This window comes from Lissotriton vulgaris, chromosome 6 (assembly GCF_964263255.1).
Source record: "Lissotriton vulgaris chromosome 6, aLisVul1.2, whole genome shotgun sequence".
NCBI lineage: Eukaryota > Metazoa > Chordata > Amphibia > Caudata > Salamandridae > Lissotriton > Lissotriton vulgaris.
In genome coordinates this window covers 1,458,057,722-1,458,084,415 of record NC_141694.1, presented here as the reverse complement: position 1 = coordinate 1,458,084,415, position 26,694 = coordinate 1,458,057,722, and positions in this window count along the sequence as shown.

Below are 26,694 nucleotides of genomic sequence, written 5' to 3'. Positions count from 1 at the left end.
GGGCTGGTTTACGCCCAATGAAGAAAGACTCAGCACTTGTGGGGGTGTTGTTCTACCTCTTTGCAGGTGAGTTGACGGCTCTGGGACCATTGTTGGGAAGCTCTAATACCGGATAAAAGTGGTTTGGACCAAATCCGAGGTGCACATTTTTTAGTGTTTTTGCTGACTTGCTTGCCTTTGAGGTGCTCCTAGGGGGGGTTCCGTCTGTTTGTGGGTGAGTTTCGGGGTCTGGGAGCACTGCTGGGACACTCTAATCTTGATTGCATTTGCTTTTCAGGAAATCCGTGGTGGCAACCCCGACTTATGGCCTAGCTACGCAGCGCGTTTGGACCGAAGGCCGAGAAATATTGCAAGTATGAGATTTTGCTTTTGGCCTGTTTGGGGGTGTTATGCTTCTTGGCGGGTGGGTTGGCGGGTCTTGGGGCATTCCTGGGAAGGTCTAATACCGGGTAGAAGTGGTTGGGACAAAATCCAGGCCGATTTTTTTTTTGCTATTTCTGACATTTTGCTCAATGTAGCGTTTTCGGGGGCCTGTTTGAGGGGCTTCCTGGTGTTTGTGGGTGAGTTTCGGGGTCTGGGAGCACTGCTGAGACACTCTAATCTTGATTGCATTTGCTTTTCAGGAAATCCGTGGTGGCAACCCCGACTTATGGCCTAGCTACGCAGCGCGTTTGGACCAAAGGCCGAGAAATATTGCAAGTATGAGATTTTGCTTTTGGCCTGTTTGGGGGTGTTATGCTTCTTGGCGGGTGGGTTGGCGGGTCTTGGGGAATTCCTGGGAAGGTCTAATACCGGGTAGAAGTGGTTGGGACAAAATCCAGGCCGATTTTTTTTGTTGCTATTTCTGACATTTTGCTCAATGTGGCGTTTTCGGGGGCCTGTTTGGGGGGCTTCCTGGTGTTTGTGGGTGAGTTTCGGGGTCTGGGAGCACTGCTGGGACACTCTAATCTTGATTGCATTTGCTTTTCAGGAAATCCGTGTTGGCAACCCCGACTTATGGCCTAGCTACGCAGCGCGTTTGGACCGAAGGCCGAGAAATATTGCAAGTATGAGATTTTGCTTTTGGACTGTTTGGGGGTGTTATGCTTCTTGGCGGGTGGGTTGGCGGGTCTTGGGGCATTCCTGGGAAGGTCTAATACCGGGTAGAAGTGGTTGGGACAAAATCCAGGCCGATTTTTATTTTGCTATTTCTGACATTTTGCTCAATGTAGCGTTTTCGGGGGCCTGTTTGGGGGGCTTCCTGGTGTTTGTGGGTGGGTTTCGGGGTCTGGGCGCACTGCTGGTTATATATACTTTACTTTGCAAGAGATTTGAAGCAAATCCATGGTGGCAGAGGGGAGTTAGGGCCTAGCTGCAGAGCGCGCGCGGAGTGATTTTGGAAATTTGGAAAAAAATGACAAAGTCCCCATTTTTGTACTTTTGCTCTTTGGCTGTTTGGGGGTCTTCTACTCGTTTTCTCCTGGGTTGACGGCTCTGGGGCCATTGCTGGGAAGCTCTAATACCGGATAAAAGTGGTTGGGACAAAATCCACGTCAATTTTTTTTGTTGCTATTTCTGACATTTTGCTCAATGTAGCGTTTTCGGGAGCCTGTTTGTGGGGCTTCCTGGTGTTTGTGGGTGAGTTTCGGGGTCTGGGAGCACTTCTGGGACACTCTAATCTTGATTGCATTTGCTTTTCAGGAAATCCGTGGTGGCAACCCCGACTTATGGCCTAGCTACGCAGCGCGTTTGGACCGAAGGCCGAGAAATATTGCAAGTATGAGATTTTGCTTTTGGCCTGTTTGGTGGTGTTATGCTTCTTGGCGGGTGGGTTGGCGGGTCTTGGGGCATTCCTGGGAAGGTCTAATACCGGGTAGAAGTGGTTGGGACAAAATCCTCGCGGAAAAGCCTTTTGGCACTTTTTGTGACTTAGGGTTCGTTAGGGTTAGCCCTAGCAGCAGGATTGCATATGTTTCGGGGTGTTCTAGATTTTTGCAACTGAGTTCTGGGGTCTTAGAGCACTCCTGAGAATTTGTAATTTTGGTTGCAAGTCATTTGAAGAAAATCCATGGTGGGAAAGGGGGGATTTGGCATAGTTAAAGAAAGCCTTTGCCACTATTCTTAACTTAGGGTTCGTTAGGGTTAGCAGTATTTCTATTGCATGTGTTTGGGTGGGGGGGGTTTCGAGTCTTGGAGCGATGCTGGCTATGAATACTTTTGCTTGGTTGCTTGCAAGTGGTTTGAATGTAATCCACGGTGGGTAAGGGGGTACTTGGGCCTACTTTTACTTTAAAAGTACGTTTTGTCACCAGTTTTCTGCTAGGCCTAGTTTTTTGAGATTTGATTGGGGGTCTTCTACATTTTTGCGACTGGCTTTAGTAAGGGTCTGGGTGGGAGCACTGCTGGGAAGATCTAATTTTGTTCTAAAAGACAGTTTACAGGACACCTAGCTTGAGGGGAAAGATCCGCTACATTAATTTGCCCATACTTATTTATCCTTCAAAAGGTGACTCTGACAGAGTACGCACTTTCAAAAATATTGTACTGTCTACTAGGAAAATCAAAGTGTGACTTTTTGCACTCCACAGCCTACATACCTTATATTTATTTATCAGTGGTGTTGTAATATTATATCACTTCCTGTTTTTCGTTGAATAATTACAGGCCGGGTTTCAGTCTGTGCAATGGGGGAAAAAGGATGGAGTCAGGCTTCACATTAGCGAGCCACAATTCAGCATCAGGTAGGCAGTGGACAGGGTGTCTTTTGGTCACCAACATCGATGGACGAAGCGTCAGCTGCAATGGAGGAGTGCCGCTAATAAGAGGATTTTTTTTCTGCAGGCAACTTACTTACCAAATTCAACAGGACAACTACAACAACATACAGATACAGTATCCTTTGTCTTTTTCTCTGACTGTGACTGCATTTCTTGGATCTCTCTCTGCTTCTAAATTGATCCCTTAACACATCACTTAGTCCACTCCACTATCACATCTGCACCACACATAGTCATTTGTAAGTGCTCCTACGTAATTCGCAAGTCGCAGCACGCCCCAGCCCGTAGAGGACTGGGATGGCCCCAATGATGAAGCATGTCACCAAGGGGCAACCCTGGTGAGTGAGGGGACACCTAGAAAAAGAGCAAATTCTCCTTTTCTATCTACTATACCTTCCAGACCAACCCCATTGAGTGTTGTGAATGGATTTATAGTGACCAGCAAGGCTCTCAGGTATCTGGCAACAGAGACCTTATGTTGAATATAGTTATCAATAATTCCACACACGCCCTGTACTGTCGCATTCTTTCTTCCACAGTTGTCGAAAGTACTACTTACTTTTCACTGACATGCATCCAGTAGTGCATGCACTTTCAAAGATTGATGGATAGGTTTGTACCCAAAGATTTGTTTATGTTCAATTGTTTGTCCATGCTGTGCTTTTTTTACAGGGTGTCTTCTGGTGGTGACCAACATCGATGGACGAAGCGTCGGCTGCAATGGAGGAGTGCCGCTAATAAGAGGATTTTTTTTCTGCAGGCAACTTACTTACCAAATTCAACAGGACAACTACAACAACATACAGATACAGTATCCTTTGTCTTTTTCTCTGAGTGTGACTGCATTTCTTGCATCTCTCTCTGCTTCTAAATTGATCCCTTAACACATCACTTAGTCCACTCCACTATCACATCTGCACCACACATAGTCATTTGTAAGTGCTCCTACGTAATTCGCAAGTCGCAGCACGCCCCAGCCCCTAGAGGACTGGGATGGCCCCAATGATGAAGCATGTCACTCAGGGGCAACCCTGGTGAGTGAGGGGACACCTAGAAAAAGAGCAATTTCTCCATTTCTATCTACTATACCTTCCAGACCAACCCCATTGAGTGTTGTGAATGGATTTATAGTGACCAGCAAGGCTCTCAGGTATCTGGCAACAGAGACCTTATGTTGAATATAGTTATCAATAATTCCACACACGCCCTGTACTGTCGCATTCTTTCTTCCACAGTTGTCGAAAGTACTACTTACTTTTCACTGACATGCATCCAGTAGTGCATGCACTTTCAAAGATTGATGGATAGGTTTGTACCCAAAGATTTGTTTATATTCAATTGTTTGTCCATGCTGTGCTTTTTTTACTGGGTGTCTTCTGGTGGTGACCAACATCGATGGACGAAGCGTCGGCTGCAATGGAGGAGTGCCGCTAATAAGAGGATTTTTTCTCTGCAGGCAACTTACTTACCAAATTCAACAGGACAACTACAACAACATACAGATACAGTATCCTTTGTCTTTTTCTCTGACTGTGACTGCATTTCTTGGATCTCTCTCTGCTTCTAAATTGATCCCTTAACACATCACTTAGTCCACTCCACTATCACATCTGCACCACACATAGTCATTTGTAAGTGCTCCTACGTAATTCGCAAGTCGCAGCACGCCCCAGCCCGTAGAGGACTGGGATGGCCCTAATGATGAAGCATGTCACCAAGGGGCAACCCTGGTGAGTGAGGGGACACCTAGAAAAAGAGCAATTTCTCCTTTTCTATCTACTATACCTTCCAGACCAACCCCATTGAGTGTTGTGAATGGATTTATAGTGACCAGCAAGGCTCTCAGGTATCTGGCAACAGAGACCTTATGTTGAATATAGTTATCAATAATTCCACACACGCCCTGTACTGTCGCATTCTTTCTTCCACAGTTGTCGAAAGTACTACTTACTTTTCACTGACATGCATCCAGTAGTGCATGCACTTTCAAAGATTGATGGATAGGTTTGTACCCAAAGATTTGTTTATGTTCAATTGTTTGTCCATGCTGTGCTTTTTTTACAGGGTGTCTTCTGGTGGTGACCAACATCGATGGACGAAGCGTCGGCTGCAATGGAGGAGTGCCGCTAATAAGAGGATTTTTTTTCTACAGGCAACTTACTTACCAAATTCAACAGGACAACTACAACAACATACAGATACAGTATCCTTTGTCTTTTTCTCTGACTGTGACTGCATTTCTTGGATCTCTCTCTGCTTCTAAATTGATCCCTTAACACATCACTTAGTCCACTCCACTATCACATCTGCACCACACATAGTCATTTGTAAGTGCTCCTACGTAATTCGCAAGTCGCAGCACGCCCCAGCCCGTAGAGGACTGGGATGGCCCCAATGATGCAGCATGTCACCAAGGGGCAACCCTGGTGAGTGAGGGGACACCTAGAAAAAGAGCAATTTCTCCTTTTCTATCTACTATACCTTTCAGACCAACCCCATTGAGTGTTGTGAATGGATTTATAGTGACCAGCAAGGCTCTCAGGTATCTGGCAACAGAGACCTTATGTTGAATATAGTTATCAATAATTCCACACACGCCCTGTACTGTCCCATTCTTTCTTCCACAGATGTCGAAAGTACTACTTACTTTTCACTGACATGCATGCAGTAGTGCATGCACTTTCAAAGATTGATGGATAGGTTTGTACCCAAAGATTTGTTTATGTTCACAATTGTTTGTCCATGCTGTGCTATTTTTTCTTGTCTCCCAAAACATTTCCCAAAAACCCCCGTACCCATCCATTTTTCAAACCCTAACCCTCTTCCCCCGGGCTGTGTGGTTTTCATTGATGTGTGACTTAATTACAGCAATAAATCCACACACTTGCTGGGGAGGATAAGGTGATAGCAACAGGCTGGTGAAGAAATCCGAGGATATATTCTTACTCTGCTTGACAAAGACCCATGGCTAATGTCAAAGAACTTCAACCGAATTAGTTATACTTTAACATTTGTTAGGCTACAATGTGGCACTGTTCTACTGTACTTCTGTCACCTGCTATATTCTCTATTGTACCGTTGTATTGCTCAGGAGGACAAACCAGATTTCATTTTCTTTTTTTTCGTAGGCATGCAACTGCCACTGTGTCACACCACTAGTACCACCGCTATGAGGAACTTTTATCCGCCGAGGATTGCCAACCTTATTCGCTGTTTCCCGTGGAGCCAGCCCTGGGCCTAGCCCTACTTGCAAACAGAAATTACAGGTAAGATAGGCGTTTGGTTGGAGGTAGTATAATGGAGTATTAGGAGAGACGAGAGATTGGATTGACGGTAGTACTACTAAAGTCCTAGGACTATTCAGGAAAACAAACTTACTGTTAAACCCCCACCCACCAGACTCAAAAGCAGTAAAAAACAGGTATGGTTAGATAAAATTTCAAAAAGTATATTTTTATAGCCCTAACAAAAGAATCTCCCGCAAGACCCTCCCTAACCCCAACGATTGTCCATCAAAAGTCCCCAAAAATCCCAACTCCCAATTCCCACCCCCCAAAAGTCTCTAAAAAAGGGGCAAGGGACACTATGGCAGGGTGCTGTTGGAATTAGCAGCCAGGGCATCATGCTCCTTGCGGAGGGTGGCAAGTTCGAAGCGGAGGCCCTCCACCAAGTTCTTATAGTTATGGACCTCCTGCTCCAGGTAGGGCAGTCTGAGGGATAAGCGCCACCGGTGTGCCTTGCAAATCCTGTGAGGGGCAGCTGCTTTCTTTGCTGCTCGGCGGTGGCTTTTGGCTTTGGTAGCCCGGCTCCGTACCGCTGGAGCACTGCGCTGGCTGGCAGCCCGCACGGAGGAGGATGCAGCTGTCCCAGTGGGCGTTGTTGTTGTACCAGACTGCGTCTCCTCCTCCTCCAGGGCCACCAGCCGCCGATATTCAGCGACAGTGGCATCCAGCCTCCGTTGCCGGGCCATTCGAGCCAGCTCCTTCCTCCTTGATGGTGTCTTGGATTTGGAAGGAGCAACTACATGAAAAAAGAAAGACATAGTCTGTAACCAATGCTCCTTAAGATTAACACAAAATGATTGAGCAGAAAGTTGTCACAGTACAAGTAGCAAATTGAAAGCACAGTACATAACTATTGAGGACAGTATCTATGTAACCTCCGACTTCTTCATCCTTGCTCTAACATTAGTGGGAGTTTCAGGAACAAATTCTACAAGCATTATGGACTTCCATTACAGTCGACGATGACAGTACACCACTCTTATTCTTCTTCTTCTCTCTTGTTTAGGAAAATTGGTACGTTATCTTATGCAAGCCGGCATAATGCCAGCGCAGTGAACTTGCACCCGAGAAAAACAGACGCACACCATGGTGAGTGAGACAGACTTGCGTTACTGTACCGGTCCAGTACATGCAGGTGGTGAAGCTCTTACTTTTCTATTATGGGTGGCACTGAGAATACTCTGTTAAAAGGGCTACTGCTTAATTAATTTAGCTTTCACCCTACAGTGCAAATGAGTATTAGAAAAGGAAAATGAAGAAGCTAAATTATCTGATTATCTATCACTTCACATGGGATGTATATGATGACATATGGGATGACTTTAGGTGCTTTGCTTATTATTGAGTGAACAGTGATACCCCCACACATGAATGACGTACTACTACTAAACTAAAGTTATTAAGAGAGGTAGGGAGTGTCCACCGTAATAACCGGATATATGCTGTGCTTGCAGTTGCAATACAAACTACTACTACTATTCATGGTAGTATTTGGACAACGTTACAACTTCTTTTCCTTGCCTTTCCTACACTGGAACGGACGTGTGGGTGCGGTGTTACATGCTCTTCAAAGTAACACTTAGTTCATCCAGTGACCGTCTACTCTCTCTAGATACACATATGCTATCTAAGAGTCAGATAGTACCATGAATGATCCAGGCATCCATCCATTCAAAGTATATGCACACATACAGTTTCTGTCTCACCCACCCAGGCTGTTCTCCTTCCACCCATCCTTGCTTCATCATTCACCCAGCCATGCACCATACCATTTTCTTTCCTTCCCAGCCACCTCGGGGACCAAGCAAACACATATCATTCTTCTTTGCCAGTCATCATTACATTTCTCGTGCTTCCACACTTACTTACACCCTTCTTTCGCTTTTCGTTCATCCCATCCATCAAGTTCACCTCAGATCTGATTGGGATTCTTCTCGCCAAAAACTTCACAGCTAAGTCGAAGTACATTTAGAGGAGGCTACTACCTGGTTAATTTATAATACACCCGTGCAGAAAGCACACTCTGCAGTCTTCAATCTCAATGACTAAGGAATGTATAGCTTACCTCTGCCCGCCACCACCGTGTGAACCCTCACAGGCATGTCCTTGTCCGGCACTTGCACCGCCTCCTCCCCAGAGTTGTCCTCCTCGTCCAATGCCACCACCATCTCCGCGCTGGCCCCGTCTCCAGATGTTCCACCTACAAAGTACATTTAATAATGTTAGAATACACCACTCACTACTATATAATATTTGGTCTAGGAGGAAGAAATAAATGTGAAAAAAACAGTATACAATTTAATAATTTATTACTGTGTACTCTAGAGTAAAAATGTCCCTTTTTCCAGGGAAGGCTGTTGTCTTGCTGCACTTTTTGGCACAACTGATGAATGTTTGCTTTTTACTTTTTAACACGCACCACTTTTTCTCCTAACAGACAGAAGCTTGACTTCTAAGAACACGAGCAGGATCAAGTTCAAACCAGGTGAGAGCTCGGCTCGACCACAAGAAATGTGTCCAATTAATCGTCAGCACTAAGCACTTTTCCATTTTCAGTTACACGTTCACTTTTATGACAAACTTGATTTTAATAAATGTGTTTACTTTTAATAAAGCTTTTAAACTTAAATAGACTCTGTGGTTTTTGGTCCTCCAGACTAGAGTGGATGAGATAAAGGTTTTGGAATTTTTGCAAGCATGAGTCCGTGCCTCTGCCATCGGTGACTTTGGGAGCTAAATGACTCTGCCACACTATCTAGTCAGTAAGGAGATTGGGGGTTCAACTACAAAGTCTGTTATCACTGAGGTATGTGGAAAGTCTAACAGCACCTATTATAATTGATAAGCTAAGCAATGCATTATTTAGTGTCCATAGTTCTGTTTGTGCAGATTTGTCCCTGCAACAGTAGTAGAATGGATTGTCCTCCTATCCAAACCAAAAGTAAAGTAGCATCTTATTCTTTCTTGGTGGTCATTCACCTTTTTATTGTTGGCAATGGTCAAAGCATAAACATTTAGAATACTTGAAAAGACATTATGGACAATCCCAGAGGACTGCACTCAGTGCATAGACCTATTGCTGACTAGAATGGGAGTCCAATTGAAATGCCAAATGTGCAATCTTAGTTAGCTACACAGACATACTAATAAGAATAATCTAGTAATACCACACGGAGTCATAGTCGAGGCAGGATAAGAATTTAGATCCTGTCTACAAGAAGATCAAAGACGATTTAGAAAAATTTGAATGAGGAACGCTAGGAAAAAATAAGTACTCTATATTAAAATTAAAACTTACTGGGGCCAGCAAAGGAGCCCTCGCCTGCCCGGTCCTGGCCTGCATCGTCAACAGCACTCTCCTCCTCCTCCTCCCGTGTCCTCCTCTTGCCCCTGGGGGAAGCTGATGTACAACATGAAAGAAAGAAAAACAGAAAACATGGATGATATTTCTCAACCAAATCAAACATTTCAAAAGAACTAACAAAATATTTTTGCGAAATAGCAAATAGGGAACGACTCCACGGGATATATTATTGACCAATCTCATGTGGTCAACTACGTTATTACTTTAGTATTGCTTGATTTGCGGACCGTCGAATTGGAAACTACCCTATGTAACTCACTATTAAACAAAGTACTAAAAAGGTTTGCCTAGGATTGGCAGGCAGCAGTCCGCAGCACGCAAAGTGACAGCCAAAGTCCATCGTGATTGAAGATCAGCGACAACACTAAAGTTTCCTACTACATTAACCAGTCATTAAAATACTCAAACTATTAATCCACCACCACTATTTCTTCTTATCGCCATGTGTACAAAGGAAGGACTGGACTTGAGTCTGTAGGGGCTGATTTAGAAGCCCCTTGCGGCTCTTTTGCTCCATTGCTGTGTGACTTTTGTGACGCAGCGACAGCACAAAAGAGGCGCAATGGTGCGGCGTATATTAACAACGTGACACATATGGGAGATGCATCACGTTGTAAAGCCCTACGCCAATAGGGGGCGTTCCGGCGCAAGGGAGGGCGTTCCTGCGCAGGAACGCATCCTAAAAGTGGCTGAGGGAAATCTACAAGATTTCAATCAGTCACTTTGAGGACAATGATGCGTGACTCAAACCCTGCGCCTGCTTGAAGCAGACGTACGGCTTGACGCAGCATTGAGGAGATAGGGCACCCCAGAGCATTGATGGAGCTGCACCATCGTTGCGACGCAACTCCAGCAATGAGCCGCCTTTACGGCACAGATGCGTAACGCTTTGGTGACGTTTTGGGCCCATGGTGCGCCGCATTGTAAATACGGCGCACCATGGGTGATGGTGGCGTGACGCACAATTACTGGCGCATCCCTGCTACTTTGCAGGGATGCGCCGGTAATTAAAAATCAGAACCTTAGTGTGTAGCATTACGCAGTTCTTTAAACTACACTCATACATAATTTCACAGGCCAATGAAATGAACACAAAATCTAAAACAAATAAGCATAGTAGCAACACTACTGAGAAGGAGAGCAGTGTACCTGAAATGCACACAAGATTTTGAAATATAATTTACCTACAATGTAATGAGCAGCATTATTGCTCTTGGTAAAAAAACAAAAATTTGCAATAGAATAACACAGCAGGAGAAAACATAGTAGTAAAGAAATAGCTACTACTACTCACCAAGCCCGGGGATCTCAAGGCCAAGGAGGTCGAGCAGATCTCGCTCACGGGTCAAGACATCCGTCCAGCGGCGGGTGGCCTGGTTGTAGGTGCGCCAGACCCGAGAGTGGTGTTAAATGGCCCGGTGCTCCCGGACCCCGTACCCGGCACTGATCTTGCCGCCTCCCATGATGGTCCTGGGGAGGCGGCGCTGAACATAAAAAATGAGTTGGCCCACCTCCTCCGGGGTAAAGATCTCCCTGGGTACGACCTCCTCCCCCCTCAAACGCCCGCACGGGAGCCGGACACGGGGTGCGGGACCCTTCCCCTTCTCGGGATGCTTCCCGGCTCCCTTCACCATGGTCTGGGCGGAAAGGAATAAAGAAAATAGAATAGGGAAGAGAAGAAAAGAAAAGAGTTTAAAAAAGTAGTTTAAAATTAACCAAAAGTAGCAGTAGACACAAAAATATAGGGCTAGAAAAATAGAGGGATAGATAATAAGTAAAATAGATAAAAAAAAACTTCAAACAAGCAAAGGATGGCAGAGATTGACAGAGGATACAAAGACCATGCCCAGAACCATAGCAATGAATGAGAAACAAGATGGCCGCGCCCGTTTATGACCGCGCGGGTAAGTTCGCGCGAGATTTTCCTTGCGAACACGCGCAAAACTGTACTGGCAAGCCGCAGACTTTGCGAGATTACACTTCGCGCCCGGAAACGGAAATACGTCAGGCAAACAAGATGGCCGCGCCCTTGAACGACCGCGAGGGTAACTTCGCGCCTTGCGCTACGAGCGGCTCGCAAAAACGCACGAAACCTTGCCAACTAACACGCCGCAAAAAAAACAAATTGCATATTCGCACGAATTTGCGGCTTCCGAATCCGATCTCACGCGTGTTCGCGCCCCGCGAACCCCGCAAAATTGCAGAAAAACGAGTTTTTCAAAACTGAAAGCACTCGGCAGGGGCAAGAGTTCAAACTCATCATTAGTAACAATTCCCTGTAGTGCTTCCTGACTGGGGCCCCTCCAGAATTCAGTTGCTAGTTGCAACAATTGTATGACCCTGCTCTGACCCTCACAGCAGGCTCATAGAATAGCTACAAGTAGGCCACAAAGGTCCTGGGGAAAAAAAATGCACTGCAACAGAAAGCAAAATTACAGATAACGAAGCAGGTGCCAGACTGGAATTTTAAAACAGTGACACATTAATAAACTAACCCCAAATTAATTCATGTCAGTTGAAGCAGGGCTGGTGTGCTTGCTTTTCCCCCCCATAATCTACAGTAATGATGAACCAGAGGGTGGCATTGATGTAACAGAGGGTTGCAGTGGTGAAACAGAGGGTGCTGGGAACCTGTGATGATGAACCAGACGTAGAAACAACATAATCGCAACCGTTGCGTGCCGAAATGTAAGTTCGCAATTGCGAACTTGTACGAAACCCTCGCGAACTGGCAGAAATCCTTGCGAACACAAAAAAAAAATCCGCAAATTCACAAGAATTCGCGGATTTTGCGGATTGCGAGTTCGCAAATCCGCAAAATTCACGAACGCGAGATTCGCAAAATTCGCCCATCCATAACGCAGAGTCAGAAGGAGGGAAGTGAGGGCATGCTGGGAAGGGGGGTATAGGCCAGTATATGGGAGTTGCAGTTACTCACAATACCCACCCACATGGCCCAGCAAGTTCATACTGAACCATGCTCACCTCACAAGGGGGTGGGGTGGGGGGGGAGGACTGACAGGATCTCTGTGACTGGGCACTGTTGTGGGGAGGACAAAGCCCAACTGAGAATTGGCCACCACCAAACACCAGGGCTCCACTGTCAGCCATCTTGTCAGCACAGGCACGCCCCCTAACAGGGAAGCAGAGTCAGAAGGAGGGAAGTGAGGGCATTCTGGGAAGGGGGGTGTAGCCCAGAGCATGCTGGGAGTTGTAGTCACTCACAATACCCACCCACCCACATGGCCCAGCAAGTTCACACTGAACCATGCTCACCTCACAGGGGGGATCGGGGGAAGGACTGGCAAGATCTCTGTGACTGGGCACTATTGTGGGGAGCACAACGCCCAACTGGGAATTGGCCACAACCAAACACCAGGTCTCCACTGTCAGCCATCTTGTCAGCACAGGCACACCCCCTCATAGGGAAGCAAAGTTAGAAGGAGGGAAGTGAGGGCATGCTGGGAAGGGGGGTGTAGCCCAGAGCATGCTGGGAGTTGCAGTCACTCACAATACCCACCCACCCACATGGCCCAGCAAGTTCACACTGAACCATGCTCACCTCACAGGGGGGTGGGGAGGGGGGGGAGGACTGACAAGATCTCTGTGACTGGGCTCTGTTGTGGGGAGCACAAAGCCCAACTGGGAATTGGTCACCACCAAACACCAGGACTCCACTGTCAGTCATCTTGTCAGCACAGGCACACCCCCTCACATGGAAGCAGAGTCAGAAGGAGGGAAGTGAGGGCATGCTGGGAAGGGGGGTGTAGCCCAGAGCATGCTGGGAGTTGCAGTCACTCACAATACCCACCCACCCAAATGGCCCAGCAAGCTCACACTGAACCATGCTCACCTCATAGGGGGGATGGGGGGAAGGACTGACAAGATCTCTGTGACTGGGCACTGTTGTGGGGAGTACCAAGCCCAACTGGGAATTGGCCACCACCAAACACCAGGACTTCACTGTCGGCCATCTTGTCAGCACAGGCACACCCCCTCACGGGGAAGCAGAGTCAAATGTCAACAGGGATCACACTCCTGTGTCAGCCACCTGATGGCCCTTGAGTACCAATGACCATGCACATCGACATCCATACATGAGCTGGGTATGCACACACATCAACATGCACACTGAAAGTCCTCATGTTGGCAGGATAATGTGCTACCACAATATCAATCTCTGACTGTTACAACTGAAGACAATGCAGTATTCATGCATGCATCCTGACACCCCGTTGCAAATGTTATGTTATGTTATAGGTATTTATTCTGCGCACAGCTGCTCCAGCAAAGGAGCGTCCTGGCGCCCTAACAAGGCAGAACATAGCACAACTCAAAACCAAAACAGATAGGGACAGCTAAAAGGAGAAACTAAAACAGAAAGGTTTTAATTCCTTTCCGAAAAAGCATAAGATCCTCCAGCAGACGAATTTCCACCGGGAGGGAATTCCAGATTGTTGCAGCTTTGACACAAAAGGATCGTCCACCTGCACGACAAAGCCTGAACCGAGGGACCACGGCAAGAGCCTGGCCCAAGGAATGAAGAGCGCGTGTCGGAACATAAAAGGACAGAACATTGGACAAAATCTGAGGACCTATGCCCTTCAAAATTTTAAAAGTCAAACAAAGGACCTTAAAATGAAATCTCTTCCTCACGGGTAGCCAATGCAGGGAGCGAAGGACATTGGAAACAGGACAGAATCTAGGCAGACCGACTATCGCTCTGGCTGCAGCATTTTGTACCTGCTGTAGGCGGGTAATTTCTGCCTGATTGGCCCCCACCAGGAGGGAGCTGGCGTAATCCAGGCGAGAAATGACTGTAGCCTGAAGCACCAGCTGCCTCGTTGGGGCATCAAAAAATTTAAGAACAGGTCTTAAACCCCGAAGAACGCCAAAACAGCAGGCTGCAGTTTTCTTGGTACGGCCAACGAAAGTGAGGCCAGCGTCCAGCCAGACTCCCAGGTTTCTTAGTTCCGAGACCGGAGTCGGAGCTGGTCCCAGTTCTGAAGGCCACCACCTGTCACCCCAGAGCTCCACTCTCTTACCGACAATAATAATCTCTGTCTTAGTGGCATTAAGCTGGAGACAGTTCGCCGTCAGCCAGTTGGCCACCGCCTTCAGTCCATTCTGAAACCTGGGGGCGTCTTGTTCCGCATCCCCACTGAGAGTAACCGCCAGCTGAGTGTCATCGGCATACGAGACCAAAGTCAGGCCCCACTGCCTAGCGACCTCAGCCAGCGGTCTCACGTACAGGTTGAATAACGTGGGGCTCAGCGAGGATCCCTGCGGAACCCCCATGGCCAGAGGCTGGAATTTGGACTGAAAGGGTGGGATAGCCACACAGAAAGAACGATTGTCGAGGAAGGAGCGAAACCACTGTAAAGCCTGTCCCCCAACACCAATCTCCTCTAGCCGGTGCAGCAGAATGCTGTGGGAAACAGTGTCAAAGGCGGCGCTGAGGTCTAATAATACCAGCGCCGCCGTCTGACCAGCATCCAGCACCACACGTAAGTGCTCTACCATGGCAAGGAGGGCCGTTTCCGTGCTGTGCCCAGCACGAAAGCCATTCTGCGTAGGGTCCAAGGCATTGGTCCGGGCAAGATGTTCTGACAAGGCCAGGTTAACATGAGCCTCCACAATCTTCGCCGGCCAGGGTAGTAAAGAAATAGGGCGATAGCTTTCAGGTTTCGAGGGGTCCAACAAAGGCTTCTTAATGATTGGAGAAACCACCGCCTGCTTCCACACCTGATGTATATCATGTCATGTATATCATGTTATGTATAAATGTCATGTATATCAAACATTGTTACAAAGATCAAGGAGGGGTGAATGGTCCACTCTTCTTGTGCAACCTGGTTCATAACTTATTATGTTCCTCCCATTGAAAGCCTCACATATGTACACATGCGTAGTGCGTGATATCATGCTTTTCCACATCAGTGTACTATAGCAGAAGCATCATTGGCTCCTCATTGTTGCAAATATCCTGTGCTTGCCCCTGGAGGTAACCTGGCTTGTTCCCCAGCAGTGCCCAGAGATGAAAACTGAGAGTGTGTGTCTGTGCTCAAGGGCTGTGAGTCAAAGTCACACACAACCCAAAAAGGCACTGGAAAAATGTTGAACATTGTGATGTATGAAGTTACAAACAAAGGTGTTGCGTGTGTGGATCCAGCTACTCATCCACCGCACCAGGGTCGGTCACTGTTGGTGAACATGTTGCAGCCCCATGTGATCCTAGAGCTAATATCACCTCAGGACACTCCTGGGAAAGCAGGTCGTCTACCTCTAGGTGGAGGCACATCATATTTGCAGTAATGGTGAACCAAATTAAATGCTGCTACAGTGCACTGAGGCAGCAATCCAAGAAGCACAGCCCGATTCCTGTAGACGTATTGGAGAGAATTTACTAAGGAATGAAATCAAGTACATACCATGGCTGCACAGGATGAGTGATACCTTGCCCCCTCCTTCATTGTTAGTACTACCCATTGCAAGATGAATGTATCAGTACCTTTCCCTCCATCCCTGTCGCAATATAAATAGGTTAACCATTGATGTCTGTAGTAACATAACTGACAATGTCTCTCTCATCCAAACACAGGTGCTACTGGGCATACAGCAGCAAGTGAAGAGGAGTCCCTGGCCCAGACTGGTAGAGGGTTGAGCTCTCTGGTGTGGATCTGACTCTGTCCTCTTCGGATGATGAAGATCAACCTGGCACCTCTGGTGTGAGTCATCAGGCAGCCCCACCTTCACAAACACCTGCACCCCCTGCAGCCACACCAACAACATCTGGCCACAGACCTAACCCCACAACCAACACCGACAGACCTAGGACACCAAGTTCTAACAGCACAGGGACACCGGCCACCCAGGAAGCTACGAACAATGACACCAGTAGCAACAACCAAGGGGGCCCCAGGTCAACTGTGCCTGCCACCACAAGTCCAGCCCGGGTGTCTAGGGGTGGTGGGAGTAGTGTTAGGTAGAGGTCACGGCCTGCAGAGGGGCCTGGACTACCTGATGACCTGCATACCAGGATAGCACCGGAGGATTCAATCAGGTAGTGGGGGTCCTCAAGGACATGCAACAGGAGAAGGCTGGCCATCACGCAGGCATGGAGGCCAAGTGGGACAAAGTTACTGGTGTGCTAAGCAACATATTGACTTGTCTCTGCCCGAACAGCAGCAATATGTTCACACCTCCCTGTGTGCCCACAACATCTCTTGCAACAACATCAGCAAATGCCATAGGGAGGGAGGCTGTATCTGGTGGAGAGTCTGATGCAACATTGCCGCCTGCCCCTGGGGATCCCCCCAGAAGAGGAAGAGGGGTCATCCGAAGAAGGACAAGTGAGCCACAGTTGTCCCAGAACATCTTCCAGGAACCCAGAACCTGTTTTTGGATATTGGATATTGGTCTTTGTATGCTAAGCGTTCACCTTGTTGCACATGACACAACTCCCCAACATGACATGGAGGGTCCATGTTGTACTAATGTAGAAAATGAATGGGGACTTCACTCTGGACATTTCATCTACCAATACTCCAAACTCATCCGTGAACTTTGGATTCTAAACCTCATGTACAGCACTATCTCCACACATGTATGTAAATAAATTCACTATTACACTGTACTTGCCTATGTTGTGATTAAAACATGGTATGTGTCATGGAGATGATGAAATGCCAAAGTACACAGTGCATGCCGACTACTACAGCAATGTCATTACCGTAATGTGACTCATGTTGATATGACACCTATGAGGGAGACACACCAATAGGGGCACCACAACACATACTCACAATGGACATGTGACACATTGACTACAAAGATTTTGGCAAGATATACGGTGGAATGCACAGACGCCACACCTTTCCACAGTCACTGCAAACAAACCCACAGGTGAGGTAACCAAATGTCAGTCAGATGTGTGAAGACAGGCGACACACATAACTAAGTGAAGCACAGGTTCACTACAAATCAGAAACACAACAGTATCAAGGTGAATCCACATGACAGTGGGCACACGGTCACTAAGTGTCATCAAATGGCACTTCAGGGGTGTCAGGCACATCACATGATGGCATACTAGAAGTCCCACCCTGGCATTGGATTCTGGTTGTTGGTGTCAGACTTGACCAAGCGACTGCCAAAGTACCTTGGGAGGGACAGAAATGAGACACAGTCAGGAGCACACCAAAACAGAATGGAAATGCAACAAACATGTCACAAGAAACCTAGACAGTAACAAATCAGCATTTCAACACCATTGTGGACTACATACCATCTGACAGGACATATCACTGCATGCATCCAGTCAAGTACCACACGGACAAACTCAAACAGCAACTGAGCTGCACAAACACATCACAGGCTAACTCAGGATATTGCCATGACAACCCTGTGAACTCATATTCAGCTGAAGAAGTTGTTGATGAGCTGTGTGCGGACGTCATCCTCATCATCATCATCACTGGCCTTGTGACCCAGACCAGGATCCTCCACAGGTGTTGGATGTTGGTTGTCGTCATCCTGGATGAGAGGCACCTTCTTTCGCACAGCCATGTTGTGGAGCATGCAGCAGACTATGATGATCTTGCACACCTTAGCAGGCTCATATGGGAGGGCACCTCCGGTCTTGTCCAGGCAGTGGAAGTGGCTTTTCAGGAGACCAAAGGTACGCTCAATAACTCGCCTCATTCTGCCATGTGCCTCATTGTAGCACATTTGGATGCAGTCACAGGGCTCCTCAGGGGTGTCAGCAACCACGGCATGTTGGGGTATTCAGAGTCACCTATATACAAGGAATCACACATTAGTTGAGTATTGTAAGGGGGTGGGAGACAAAATTGCAAAACACACACAATGGTGAACAGTACACACCCACAAGCCAGGCACGCTGGTTTGGCATCTGTGATATCATCAATGGTATGCGACTCCTCCTCAAGATGTACGCATTGTGCGTCGAACCATAGAAATGTGCACACACCGCCAGACATACCACCAGAGCATTGATAGAGTGGAAATGTTTCCAGTTTCGGTATGGCTGTTCCTGTGCCCGTGGTGGTATCAGGGCCACATGTGTGCCATTGATTGAGCCTATCACGTGTGGCATCCTCCCCAGTTTATAAAAGGCATCCTTAATCTATGCCAGTTCACCGGTCTAGGAAACTTGATGTAGGAGTCTAGGTGAATCAACATCCCCTCCAAGACATCTTGAAGCACACGGCTGAACATAGTTTGTGACATACCACCAACACTAGCCACAGTGTGTTGAAAGGTACCAGTGGCAAAGAAGTGCAGGGCTGCCATCACCTTCACCTTTGATGTCAGTGCTGTTGGGTATGTGCGGCCAGGTGCCAGATGTTGCGCCAACTGCTCCGCCAACTTATCGATCAGACTCCAGGTGAGGGGGTAACGTTGGATGCTGTCACATTTCACCATGGTCTCAAGGTCAGGGAACGGTCTATGGACTGCTGGCGCCCTGCAGTACAGAGATGAGTAAAGTAATATTATAATTTCAGCTACCCATGTGGCACTCACCTTGCAAAACATCACATGATACATCATAGCAATACACAAGTAACTGAGGTGTGTGCTGTTGGTTATGGACACATATGTCACCTTCATGTCCATTATGTCACATATCAATGACACGTGTACATAAGATCCTTGGGGTGCAATGTCAAATCATTTGGGCTGTGGCACAGTACATATGGATTGCTGTCACGTTCAAAACACACAACACAGTGACAAGTGAGGACTGATGTTTCACAGGAATGAATACTCCATGTCAGGGAGATAGCCATGGTCCCTGTATTGCCACATGTGCACTGGAATGACATGTTGTATCATGGACATCCCACAACCAATCATGAGTCCCACAGATAATGGCCCCTGTGGTCCCTGCAAGCCATACGTGGAGGTTCCTGAGACACACACACAGCATGAATGTGGATGCATAAGGCACATGGTGTACCCTGTCTCTCATTGGGCACATGGAACCACAAACATCAGAAACCCAACATGCACACAGACTGTGTAGGTACATCATGATTGCGGTCATGGGTCTGACTGTGATGTACATGATATGCAACCCTGTACTCATGGTGTATGTGACAGGTCATACACATCTCCAAACTGGGACTGTGTCCATGATTCATGCCCATAAGCCAACACTTGGACATTACATTTGTGAGGTGCACCACACTAAAACTAATCTGTCCCCATAAACCCCTGCCCAGCCTGGGAGTGGCTTGACCTAAGTGCCACTCAAGAATAGACATTTTGGCCCCCCATATACACACAGGTGATGCAGCCTTACATGCCATGTGATGCAGTGTGGGACATGCTGTGGTGTTGAAGGTGTGGCCATGGGAATGAAATCTGTGTGTAAACTGTCTGTAAGTCACACCAATGTGATCTGATGCGGGTGACTTGTATGCAGATGCACCGTATTTGCATGGACCGAGTAGTGCTCACACCTTGTCCATTGACTGCACGATGCGTATGCATTACAGTCACCCGCATCGGAGCACATTAATGCCAATGGGCAATGCGTGCACACGGCTCGGTCCATGCATGTTGGACGCGTATGCAATGTGGCCCGATGCAGGTGACTTCTACAGTGATGCGTCGTGCAGTTCTGGACTGAGCTGTGCGCATGGCTTAGCCATTGATTGCAATTTGAACCAACACAGGTGACTTGTAAGCCGACGCGTCATACAGGCTTGGACCGAGACGTGCGCAAGCATAGCCCATAGAATCGTATCCAGACAGATGCGTTTGGTTAAAAAAATACCCGTCGTATAGTCAGTTTACCGAGCTGTGCGCACTCATTGGGAATGGGTTGTCATGGTGAGTGATGCAAATTCAGAATTCGTTCGAGTCATGCACAGGAAATTCAGTTGGATGCCTACAACAATGTTGCAATCCTAGGGTGTCCTGAAGGTGAGCGTTTTGAACGATGCAGAAGACGTAGAGGAGTCTTACATTTCCATGGATTGGACATATTCATAGAATGCAACCGTGTCTGGCCTATCAGTAAGGGGCAATGTCACAGAATCTGCCTCTGCAGCACTGATTTAAGGCTGACAGGCCCCCAGGGAGCTCACTTGCCTGCACTACATGCTACTGGACCACTTTTCTAAATCCACTGCTGCTGCTGTCTATGCTTCCTCTGGATCCTATAATGGCACGCACTCTGGAGAGGGCGCAGCATTCACAGAGGAGGAGAACCAGGCACTGCTGGATGGGGTCCTCCCACAGTACAGCACGCTGTATGGGAAACCAGGAGAACAGGTGAGTGTGCAGACCACTGCCTATCATCAAGTTGTCTTTGTAAAAGTAATAGAAGTGTGCACAGCAGTGTAAGGCATATGCACTGAGTACTACCTATTTATGTGGGTACATGTTATGAACAGGTGTCCTGCTGCAGAAGTGCAGTAGTGCTAGACTTAAATTCCTAGCCAATGTTACCATGTCAGAGCTGCAGCACAAATGCACAAATGCACATTTATATGAGTGCACAACCTCTGCACCTCTTTTAAACTTTGTGATAAGTACATGTATTTTCAACTGTATGCAGCACAATTATGTGGCATGTGTGGTAATGTCCTCTTCACTTTGTCATACAGGTTGATGTCCACCAGAAGCAAGAAATCTGGTTGACCATCGCCCGGGCAGTGAGATCAGTGGGGGTCTACAAGTGCCGGATTCGCAACTGCCAGAAGAGGTGGTAGAACCTACGTGGCTGGATCCGGAAGATCGCAAGGGTCCAGCTGAAGCTGTCGCCTCCTTGCCGTAGGGGTGGACACCGGACCCTGACCCCCACATGCTCAGGATACTGGTGACGGTCTTCCCGTACCTGGGTGGGCAACTAAAGGCCAGACAGCAGCAAGGAGGGGGTAGGTTCATGCTGAATCTGTGAACTATGCCTGGCATGCTATTTGCAGTTTTTTGGCCTTGTCATACTCCCACATCACGTTGGTTTTGGAGTCCAGAACTCATGTCCCTCAATTGTGTAAGTCACACTCCTCATCTGATCCACAGTTGTGGCCCTTACAGTCTGAAATTTTTCACTTGGGAACTGTGTACCTTCAATCATCTATGCTGAGGGTTCTGCACAGCTTATGTTACTGGGACTCTGATGTGTGCATTGTGGGTGGGCCTATTATTTGCACTATGCCTGGTCTCTGACATTTGTTCTGTGTGTGCCTTTCATATGTGTTCTAATTGCTGGTCTGGGTCACAACATGTGTGTGGGTTTTCGTAAAACCTACCCATGCAGCAGGTGAGTCTATCTATAGGAAGTATGTCACACTAGCCCAGACACCTGCCTACAGTCCAGGCCAATACACTGTTTTAGGTTTACCTGGTCAGTCATGCCCACTCCACGGCATTGGGAGACTCTGTACTCACACTCACGTGTATGGACCTACTGACTGTGCTTCCTGAAATGTGCCATCAGGCTGTAGTGTGGCTTCCTGTTTTGTGACAACTGGTGTGTTGAGGATTTTAGTGTCAGCAGGACATCTGAGTTGTGACAATGAGGATGATACCTGTGCAACATATAGGGGTGTGGTGAGTTGAATGTGCACAATGGTGTATGCAACAGTGACTTTCACGCAGCTGTGAGGCCACACCCTTTTTTACACCTCTCTGCAGCGCAACCCCTGGCGTGTTTGCAGAGTAGGAACAAATTTCCCTTTCATACTGGGGGTCTCTGGGGGCCAACTAGCCCACCAGGAGCCTCCAGTATGCGCCAAGGGGCTGCGTTTCTTTGCTCCGGGGGCGGCAGTCCCCGGGGAAGTGTGGGGGGTATTGTGGACCCCCACACGTTATCACTATGCCCCCGCGATTTGGTCCACCAGGGGGGTAATTTTTAAAAAAACAGACCAGGTTTTTTTTTTAAAAAGTGGTCCTTTTTTATCCTTGTGGGACCACCTGGGCAGGCCTAGGGTGTCAGGGTGTATCTACCCTGCCCCCTTTTTGTGTTCTTCATGTTTGTTTTTTTGCTTTCATTTGCCTTTGTCTATCGAGCACAGGATGGATGCCAACACTTCCTGGTTAGAAGTGTTGACAGCCAATGAGCATGCAGCTTTCTCGGGAAGGCATGCTGATTGGCTGCCACTGTCTGTCAACACTAGCACAAGATGGATGCCAACACTTCCTGGTTAGAAGTGTTGACAGCCAATGAGCATGCAGCTTTCTCGGGAAGGCATGCTGATTGGCTGCCACTGTCTGTCAACACTCCAAACCAGGAAGTGTTGGCAGCCATCTTGTGCCTCGGTAGAACCAAGGCAGAAGAAAGCAATGAATCAAAGGTGCAAAACACGCAAAGGGAGCAGGGTAGAAGCACCCTGACCCCCTAGGCCTGCTCAGGGTGTCCCACAAGGACTCCCAGGCCCCCAATTTTTTTTTTAAATCGCGGGGTACGTGCATCGGTACCTACTTGTAGGTACCTAAATCACCCACATAACACAACACCTCTTTTTAGAGCTACCCTACCTGTAAGCACTCCAAATTCTTATTTTACACTATTTTCTTTCACTGTTTTTCCCTGTGGTACGCTCAGGGTACGCGTACCTGGAAGCGTACATGGGAACTCACCCAGCACTTACCCCACGAAAATTTAAAAAACAAAAAAGTTTTTTTGCCCTTCAGGGTCCTTCTAGGCCACCCTCAGAAAACTTAGGGGGTCAGGGGGTGTCTACCCTGCCCCCTTTTAATCATTTCCCCCTTTTTTCTCACCTCTTGTGTCTCGATTCTACCGAGACACAAGATGGCGGACTCTCGGACTGTTTGGAATGTTGACAGACACTCGAGAGCCATAGATATATACATTTTTCGAAATTAATTATCGTAAAAAGCACTGGAGCAATTTTCACCAAATATAGAAAAGGCACTTCTGCGTAGCAGTCCCTGCAATTTTGCAAAGTTTGGTGTAATTCCATTCAGCGGTTCGGGCTGTAGCCGTGTCTGAGCGTCCTATGGAAATTAACATGGGGGAAACACGTTTTGGGACCCCCTTTTTTCTCTGCCCCCGCATGACGAATCCCCCCGAAACTGCCAGGGAAGGAGCCGAGCGGAGTTGGCCTAAATTTTGGAAAATTACACGCAAATTCTTCAACCGGCGCCAAAGTAATTCCCAATAGAATGTTGCGGATTTCCTATGGAAACTAGGTCCTAACTATATATACCTACTGGCGACCGCTAGTAGGTAATATATATATATATATATATATATATATATATATATATATATATATATATATATATATATATATATATATATATATATATATATATATATATATATATATATATATATATATATATAATATATATATATACATATTACCTACTGGCGATAGCCAGTAGGTATATATAGTTAGAATTTTTTCTCTATGGGACTTTTGAAAATTCTATGTCTAATAACTTTGGCGTTTGTGGACGGAATCGGCTGAAATTTTCAGGAAAATGGCACATTTTGATTCTGAGCAGCCCCTGAAAATTTGGTGGAGTTTCGTCAAGGGGGGGCTGAGAAAAAAGGGGGGTCCCAAAACGCGTTTTTTCCATTCATTTTTCCATAGGGCGGTTGGACTCACTTTTAGCTCGAACGGCTGAATGGATTTGCACGAAACTTGGCAAAATTGTAGGGACTGTTAGCCCGATGTGCCTTTGCTAGGTCTCAATATATGTGCTCCAGTAGTTTTTGAGAAATTAACGTTCAAACCAAGATATATATCTGTAACAGCGCTCTGGGCAGCGATCCGGTCCGCTTACTTTTCGCTTATCGGAACTTTGCGCGCAGAAAGCTGATTGGCTCTCCGGTGTCTGTCAACATTCTAAACAGTCCGGAGCGGACGCCATCTTGTCTCTCGGTAGGATCGAGAGAGAAGAAGAGGTGGAAAACGAAGGGGGAATTTAATGAAAGGGGGCAAGGTATCCCCCTCTTGACCCCCTAGGAATGTTGTTGGGGTTATTAAAGGGTCCCGTGGGGAAAATAAAAAAAAAATGATTTTTCACGGTAGAAGCGCGGCCGCGAACTGGTAGCGAAACGGGAATTCGCCATTTTGTGCTTCGTTAATTAAATTACTAGTTATAAGTGGGTGCGGGAGACGTATCCTAATCCCCTATGTTTCCTGAGGGTGGCTGAGGAGGCTGATATATGTTGATACATCTCTTCCAGCGGCTGTGCGTGAGCTTTTTTTTTTTTTTGCTGCGTGACAGTCCGGAGCGGCCGCCATCTTGTCTCTCGGTAGGATCGAGAGAGAAGAAAAGGTGAAAAACTAAGGGGGAATTTAATGAAAGGGGGCAAGGTATCCCCCTCTTGACCCCCTAGGAATGTTGTTGGGGTTATTAAAGGGTCCCGTGGGGAAAATAAAAAAAAAATGATTTTTCACGGTAGAAGCGCTTCACGGGCCGCGAACTGGGCCGCAAACTGGTAGCGAAACGGGAATTCGCCATTTTGTGCTTCGTTAATTAAAGTACTAGGTATAAGGGGGTGCGGGAGACGTATCCTAATCCCCTATGTTTCCTGAGGGTGGCTGAGGAGGCTGATATATGTTGATACATCTCTTCCAGCGGCTGCGCCATGTTGCCTTTTTTCGAATGCCACAATTTTGTCGTGCACGGCAGCCATTTTAGATGCCAGGCTGGTCCCAGGCTATCACCTAACCCTGCGGATGTAGTTTATGGCCCCAGCTGTAGAGAATTCAGACATGCCAATCCTCCTGATTCAGGCGTGTGACTACTGATTTCAGTGCTAGTCTCCCGTCTCCCGCCTCCCGATTTCTGCAAGCAAAAACCCGGGGGCATATTACGAACAACTAGCGATAATTTTTGTCTCTAACTTGTTTAGAGACAAAAATTATCGCCGCACATCGGCGATTTTTATCGCAGATAAACCTTGCTATTATCGCAGAAAAGTCAGCGATATTCATGTATTATCGACCTAATGCTCTTAGCCATGTTATCCACCTCCCATTGGATAACATGGCTAAGAACTGCTCAGGGCAGGTGTTAGATTTTGGAGATATTCGCGCTTAGCGCGAATATCTCCAAAAGTTGGTAATAGAAGGTAGCGATGTTAGGGACTGTTTCCAGTCGCTAACATCTTGGCACGCCACTTTGCATGTCATTAGTGATAAGTATCACTGACATGCTAAGCGGGGCCCAAGATGGTCGCTATCTCCTTTTAGCTGTCACTAACTGGTGTTAGCGACAGCTTGGTAATAGGGAAATAATTTTATCTCCGCTTTCATGGCTTTTAAAGCCAAAAAAGCGGAGATAAACCCCCTTGATAATATGCCCCACGATTCCTTGGGGGTTTCAGCTGACAGGGCTTGGTATTGTGTTACATGGTAATTTTTCCATGAAACGTCAGAGGGTCGATGCAGGGGTTCTAGAAGAGGTGATAAACCATGTAAGCCTCATGAACAAGCGCATGGTCTTTTAAAGATTTGTGAAGTACTCGGGGCGGCGGTGTGTGTGTGCCCTCTTTCAGGAGCGGGCGGGGGGGCACTGCCAGCAACTTGCCAGGTCAGGTAGTGTTCAACACGTGCATCACCCTTTCTCTGCCTGCTATTGCGCTCCATGCTTCGGAAAGGTAAGAAAAAGAACGCGCATTTGAGTTTGAAATGTCCGATCCTGCAGCAGCACACTTCCAAAGCCCACACATGACAATAACCCGATTCAAGGCCCCATTCACCCGTTTTTAAAAAAATAGATAACACTCCAACAAAGTAAGGTTATAAAACTTTATTAACTACTAACTTTAACGAACGGAACAAAAACTAAAAACATTTAAACATTTCTCAACACAAAAAGCAACAATGGTTAGAAGCTGTCTTTTGTGCGAATAGTCCCAAGGCAGCACAACGTGCAGAGTTCTGGACGGCACCCAGGTGATGTCGCCTGGGTGCCGCACTGGTTTAGGGATCCTACAATGCTGCTCCGAAAATTGGCGTGGGGCGTCCCGGGTGGGGCGGGGGGAGGCCTCGTCAGTAGCGGTCTGTTGTGCGAATAGTCCCAAGGCAGCACAACGTGCAGAGTTCTGGACGGCACCCAGGTGATGTCGCCTGGGTGCCGCACTGGTTTAGGGATCCTACAATGCAGCACAGAAAAACAGCGTGGGGCGTCCCGGGTGGTGCGGGGGGAGGCCTCGTCAGTAGCGGTCTGTGTCCAGTGTCACATGGCTGACACAACATGTACGACAGGCACCCAGGTGATGTCCAGTAAACTGCCGCACTGGTTTTGGTATCCTACAATGCTGCTCCGAAAA